Source organism: Rattus norvegicus, chromosome X, assembly GCF_021556685.1.
Source record: "Rattus norvegicus strain SHRSP/BbbUtx chromosome X, alternate assembly SHRSP_T2T, whole genome shotgun sequence".
NCBI lineage: Eukaryota > Metazoa > Chordata > Mammalia > Rodentia > Muridae > Rattus > Rattus norvegicus.
Window position 1 is genome coordinate 41,631,542 of NC_141554.1, and position 8,459 is coordinate 41,640,000.

At 41.1% G+C, this 8,459-nt stretch overlaps 1 protein-coding gene across 2 annotated transcripts in view; it reads left to right on the forward strand.

Annotated features, from left to right (window-relative positions):
* Ppef1 (protein phosphatase with EF-hand domain 1) overlaps positions 1 to 8,459 on the forward strand; it is a 153,317-nt gene that overhangs the window by 12,014 nt on the left and 132,844 nt on the right. The window lies entirely within an intron of this gene.

The window sequence follows — 8,459 nt, forward strand, 5'->3', positions numbered from 1 at the left end:
GTTCCTTTACCTTAAAGATGAAGTGCAAAGAGAAGGTTGATGGGGACAGGGGCAGGAGACAGAGTGATTGATAGGAAAGAGCCTGTGTGAGAAAGTACTCCGTGGCATATTCCTCTAGAGACTAGCTATCTATAATGTTCAAAATCTACAGTCACATTCAGTGAGATGATATTTTATATAAACAGTCATTCTAGAAATAGATCAGCCCAAAATACTTTGTCACCTCCTTTCTCACTTGTCTTGAGTTACCCCTAATTCCTAAGGTCACTCCCCTGGGACCATGTACGTTTATGATACAAGAAAAATTGGCTACTCCCTCCTTCCATAGTGCATGACTTAAAGGGCAACATCAACAAGCAAACAGTGAAATGTGCTTGTCCCTCTACCACATCAATACTTACTACTCACAAGTCTACAAGAATTCAACTGTGCACACACTCAAAACTGCTGCTAAGCTGTGCTCCATTGTCCAATGGAAAGATTTCAAAAGTGGTACAGGTAGGTGTTTTCAAACTCAAATCAGGTGTATTTTATTAGTGACTTAAAATATTTGGAATTAAAAAATACAATTAGAGTATAGTCCGAAGGCTATGTACAACAATACAACCAAGATCAGTGAAGAGATTAAAAGCAAAAAACTCAGTTAAAGATTGTCTTCAGGCTAGCAGGTTTCCTCTGCTAACGCCTGCTAAAATGCAATGGGTTCTATTTTGTGCAAAAATGCGCCGGCTGCCATGGCAACTGTCTGTGAATATTATTTTACTATTAGTCATTAGTTTTCAGTAGCTGCCTCTGGGTCCAGTGTTCATTCTAAAACCCAGACAGACATCTATTCTGAATGGAATTGTCCTGGACATGTTTACAAAAACCAAAACCACACTTTGATCTGCCTGACTCTGTCTTTTCTAAGAGAAATTTGAATTAATATATACATTTGCAACTTGATTGTACATTTTATTGCTGATTTTTACTTTTCTTCTGGAAAGGGTGATTTGGACATGGTTTTATTTATATTGTGTTCAACTGTTTCACCTATTTCATTAAATAGTTGTACTAGATCAGAGTTAAGGAAGTTTCCTTTTAGGTAACTAGTTCATGACTTTAAATTTTTATTTTGGGGATAAGGAGATGGCTCAGTTGATAAAGTATTTACTAAGCAAGCATGGGATGGGGGCTGAGTTTGGATTCCTAGGACCTATGTAAAAAGTTTGGTGTCGTGATTGGTACCTGTAATCTCAGTGCTGGGAGCTAGAGAGACACTATCTCAAAAGATTAAAGTGGAGGCATGATGACATAGCTCAACTAGTAAAAATACTTGCCATGTGAGCCTGACAAGTTGAATTTGACCCCTGGAAGCCATATAAAGGTGGAAGGAGAACAGCATAGTTCTCTAATCTCTACACATGCACCCTGACACATGGAAACTCCCATGTCCTTAACACACACACACACACACACACACACATACACACACACACACACACTCACACTCACGAAGATGTTTTAAGAAAATAAGATGGAGAAATGATTGAGGAAGATACCAAGTGTTCGACTTTGGCCCCCACATGTACACACTCACGATCATAGACTACAACTACAGTGATGTCTGTGGTTGCAAGTGATACTATTGGGGGTAACTCTTGTGTGCTATGTATTCAGAAGCTGAGTTCTGTGCCCTGTCCAGACTGCAATGTAATCTTGGGGCACTATATTAGCCAATGTTCTGTAAAGAATGCTCCCCAATAGTCCTTGATTGAATAGTAAAAGGCTAGAGCTTTTAACTGGGCAGGAGAGAGAGGAAGGCAGGACTGAAAATTGAGTTGAAGTTCTCAGGTAGAGATCACAAGGAGGACATAGGAGCTGGAAGGAGAAGGTTACCGTGAGGCAGGATGGACCATGAGCACATGTCCAAGAGAAGCTTGCTATGAAGATATATATGGAGTGGAGCAAGATTCAGTTGGCAAGTGATGGGACATTTATCTTGTTAATTTCATTGCTGGGTTAGAACAGCTCAGACCCTGCTCAGCACAGTGCCAGCAGCTTATAAATAAAATAGCAGGGTTTTCGTTTCTTTTATTTGGGATCTAAATGGAAAAGAGTGGGATAGAAACACACTCCCTTCCTCTTTCCCCCCACCCCCCCGTAAAAATCTACTAAGACATGACAAGACTTCTCATTCAAACTGACTTTGCAAAAGAAGTTTCAAACAAATTTGATTTGAAATTCTCAAGATGCAATGTTGATAGAGAAATCTGTGATCCTGCTCCATTTTTCTGATCTTTTGGTTTTCTCTCCTCATGTATCAAGTTCACCCTCTTAGCAGAGTGTCCTATGGTGACAGCATTGCTCAGGGCACCATACTTAGAATGGTTTTCTGACTCTCCCAATTCTCTTTCTGGGAGTCCTGAGACTCATGTTCCCTCTTTAGTTATGTGTGCCCTAACCCCCGCTCCCCACCCCTCGTCCCTGCATCCTCTAGCAGGAGAAAAGAATGCAAAGACTTTGGTCTGAGAGATATGCCCATCCTGAACAACCAACATTACTTGGGAAGTGGATTATATTAATTGGCTTAAGTCACTCAGAACCCACAGTTAGTGTGCAGTGGTATTAATCTCATGCAAGAACACACATCTGAGAATCTGGAGAAGGTGGACATCAAAAAGGAAAATAGAGGTTCTCTTGGGAGGAGGTCAAAGGAATATTGCCGACTTTAGAACAATAATTGTATTTATTGACTAATATAAACCATGTACTACTTATACATTTTACAAGTATATTGGTTAGAGGAAGTCTATGACTTCAACTAATGAAATAGCAGAAGTTGAACAATGAGGTTTTAAAAAATCCTTTGTGGTATAAAGCCAAGAAATGTCCAGCTTCTCTTTATCCTTCCCATCTCAGGCATATGTATCACTTTGTAACTGCAATAAATGTCCACTGAAAGTTTTCTCTTTAAATGTTATCTTCATTTAAAAATACTTTTGTGTGTATGGGAGTTTTGCCTACATGTCTGTGCATCATAGGCAAAAAGAGGGCATTGGGGTTGGGGAGTTTTGCCTACATGTCTGTGCATCATAGGCAAAAAGAGGGCGTTGGGATTGGGGATTATCTCGGTGGTAGAGTGCTTGCCTAACAAGCGCAAGGCCCTGGGTTCGGTCCTCAGCTCCAAAAAAAAAAAAAAAAAAAGAGGGCATTGGATCCCTTGGAATTGGAGTTACAGATGATCGTGGACTGCCCCATGGTTGCTGGGACTAGAACCCAGGTCCTCTGCGTGGACAACCAGTGCTCATTTTTAAAATGAGAAGCTGAGGCAAGCTCAAAAGGGATAGGTTGCTAAAGGTCATAACTGGCACAACTGTTAACTTCTTGAAATCGTAAGAACTTAATCCTGGTTCTCTTTTGGAATTTTCCTATTTGTCCATGTATCAACAACTTAATTTTTAGCTTTGAAAAACCCAACATCAGTATTTTGCTTTAGGCCCTATATTAACTTCATGATCTTCTTAGAAAAAAGACAATTAAGAAAAATCTTGAATCTCTCACCAACTTGATTGCATAATGTTCTGTTCACATTGCCCTCACACTAGTAGGAACATGGCATATCACCAGGGGGCTGCGATCTATAGTGACTGGAAGACTCTGACCTCATGCTATTCCTCTAAATAAATGTAATGGTTTAGAGGGAGCCGAGCACTGTGGCTCACATTGTAATCCCAGTACCCAAGAAGACTAAAGCAGGAAGACTGAAATGCATCGCAGCTAGCTCAGGCCACATTGTAAATCTCAGGGTAGCCAGACCTATATTAAACAAAACAACTTAAAGGGTCTTTTTTTTTTTTAGCTCACATGCTATAGAGTCAGAGCTCCATTCTGAAAATGAAAGTGCTGGTCACAAATAGCGTTCTTGACCTGTTAAGAGGAAAGAGTCATTAAGCAAAAGGAACTTTGTAGCCATTAATGACATCAGATTACTTTATACTACATTTCCTTAAAACCTTTTTGTAAATTGGGCCTTTCCGTGAATAGGAATGACTGCCCACCTTGCTGGGACAAATCTTTTCTTTCTTTTTTTCCTTATCTTAAAAAAAAACTTTACTCACTTTACATCCCAAGTTTGCTCTCCCCTCCCAGTCTTTCCTGCCCACAGTCCCTCCTCCATCCCCTGTCATCTTCTCTGATAGACTGGAGGCTCCACTTGGGTATCCCCAACTCTGGCACATCAAGTCTCTGTAGGACTAGGCACTTCTCCCACTGAGGCCAGACAAGACAGCAAAGTTAGGGGGACAGGTTCCACAGACAGGTAACAGCTTTTATTGTTCAACACTCTGAAAATAACAGAGCCAGCAGGGAGCAGAGAGTGCAAGCAAGCACTGGTGATGGTGGTGGTGGTGGTGGTGGTGGTGGTGGTGGTGGTGGTGGTGGTGGTTGTGGTGATGGTGGTGGTGGTGGTGATGGTGGTGGTGGTAATGGTGGTGGTGATGGTGGTGGTGGTGGTGGTGGTGGTGGTGGTGGTGCTAGAGTGATCTAGCATGCATGAAATCCTTGGCCCAATCCCCCATACCAGAAAACAACCACACCTAGTCTATTCCAATACTTTTCTTCAACTTTAAATTTTAATTATTTAATACTTGTTGAATGAATATATGAATGAAACCAAGACAAGAATAAGTGCTGTAAAAGAAAATGCTTTAAAAACGTTCTCAAAGGCCTTGTCATAAATTCTTAGTCATCTGAAGGAGGAGAAAGAATTTTAAAAGCAAAGCTATTGCTCTTCCTCAGGGGGTATTTTAACTAATAGTTTTGACATAGTCTTTTTTTTTTTTTTTGGTTCTTTTTTTTCGGAGCTGGGGACCGAACCCAGGGCCTTGCGCTTCCTAGGTAAACGCTCTACCACTGAGCTAAATCCCCAGCCCCTTGACATTGTCTTAAGAAACAACTGCTCTTTATTTTCCCATGTTCATGCGCATGTGTGTGTCTGCACACCACACACACACACACATACACACACATACACACACACATACACACACATACACACACATACACACACAGACACACACAGACACACACACATACACACACACATACACACAGATACACATACACAAACACATACACACACACATACACACACATACACACATACACACACAGACACACACACATACATACACACATACACACACATACACACACATACACACACAGACACACACACATACACACACATACACACATACATACATACACACACATAAACACACAGACACACACAGACACACACAGACACACACACAGACACACACACATACACACACAGACACACACATACACACACATACACATACACAAACACATACACACACATACACACACATACACACATACACACACATACACACACACAGACACACACACAGACACACACATACATACACACACACACATACACAAATATACATACACACATACACACACAGACACACACACACATACACACATACACACACATACACACACATACACACACTCAGACACACGCGCATACACACACACATACACACACATACAACACATACACACACACACATACAAACACAGACACACACACATACATACACACACATACATACACAGACACACACACATACATATACACACACATACACACACAGACACCCACACATACATACACATACACACACATACACACAGACACACACACAGACACACACACATACACACACATACACACACACAGACACACACACATACATACAAACACATACACACACACATACACATACAGACACACAGACACACACACATACATACACACACAGACACACATATACACAAACACATACACACACATACACACACATACACACATACACACACATACACACACACATACATACACACACATACACACACAGACACACACACATACATACACACACATATAAACACACATACACACATACACACTCACATAAACACACACATACACACACACAGACTCACACACATACATACACACACATACACAGACATACACACACATACACACATACACACATACACACAGACACACAGACACACACACATACATACACACACACAGACACACGCACAGAAATACACACATACATACACACACATACACACACATACACACACATACACACACAGACATACACACACAGACACACACATACACACACATACACACATACACACACAGACACACATACATACACACCCACATACACACACATACACACACATACACACATACACACACAGACACACATACATACACACCCACATACACACACATACACACACATACACACATACACACACACAGACACACATACATACACACACAGACACACACATACACACATACACACACATATACACACAGACACACACACATACATACACACCTACATACACACACATACACACACACATACACACACATAAATACACAGACACACACACAGACACACACACATACATACACACACATACAAACACATACACACACATACACACACAGACACACACATACATACACACACAGACACACACATACATACACACACATACACACACATACACACATACATACACACACAGAAACACACACAGACACACACACATACATACAAACACATACAACCACATACACACACATACACACACATACACACACACATACACACACATACACACACAGACACACAAACACACACATACACACACACCCACATACACACACATACACACACACATAACACACAGACACACATACATACATACACACACAGACACACACACGTACATACACACACATACACACACAGACACACATACACACATACACACACAGACACAGACACACACACATACATACACACACATACACACACATACATACACACACATACACACACACATACACACACAGACACACATACATACACACACAGACACACACATACATACACATACACATACACACACATACACACATACATACACACACAAACACACAGAGACACACACACATACATACAAACACATACAACCACATACACACACATACACACACATATACACACAGACACACACAAACACACACATACACACACACCCACATACACACACATACACACACACATACACACACAGACACACATACATACATACACACACAGACACACACGTACATACCCAGACATACACACACACAGACACACATACATACACACACAGACGCACACACAGACAGACACACACACATACATACACACACAGACACACACACATACATACACACACAAACACACACATACACACACACAGACACACACACAGACACACACAGACACACACAGACACACACACATACATACACACATACACACAGACACACCCGCATACATACACACACATACACACACATACACACACATACACACACATACACACTCACATAAACACACATACACACACAGACACACACACATACATACACACACACATACACACAGACACACACAGACACACACAGACACACACATACATAAATACCCACATACACACACATACACACACATACACACACATACACACACATACATACACACACATACACACACAGACACACACACACATAACACACAGACACACATACATACATACACACACAGACACACACACTTACATACAAACACATACAACCACATACACACACATACACACATACATACACACACATACACACACATACACACACAGACACACACAAACACACACATACACACACACCCACATACACACACATACACACACACATAACACACAGACACACATACATACATACACACAGACACACACACGTACATACACACACATACACACACACAGACACACATACACACACATACACACACACAGACACAGACACACACATACACACACATACATACACACACATACACACACACATACACACACAGACACACACATACATACACACACAGACACACACATACATACACATACACATACACACACATACACACATACATACACACACAGAAACACACACAGACACACACACATACATACAAACACATACAACCACATACACACACATACACACACAGACACACACAAACACACACATACACACACACCCACATACACACACATACACACACAGACACACATACATACATACACACACAGACACACACACGTACATACACACACATACACACACAGACACACATACATACACACACAGACGCACACACAGACACACACACACAGACACACACACACAGACACACACACATACATACACACACAGACACACACACATACATACACACACAAACACACACATACACACACAGACACACACACAGACACACACA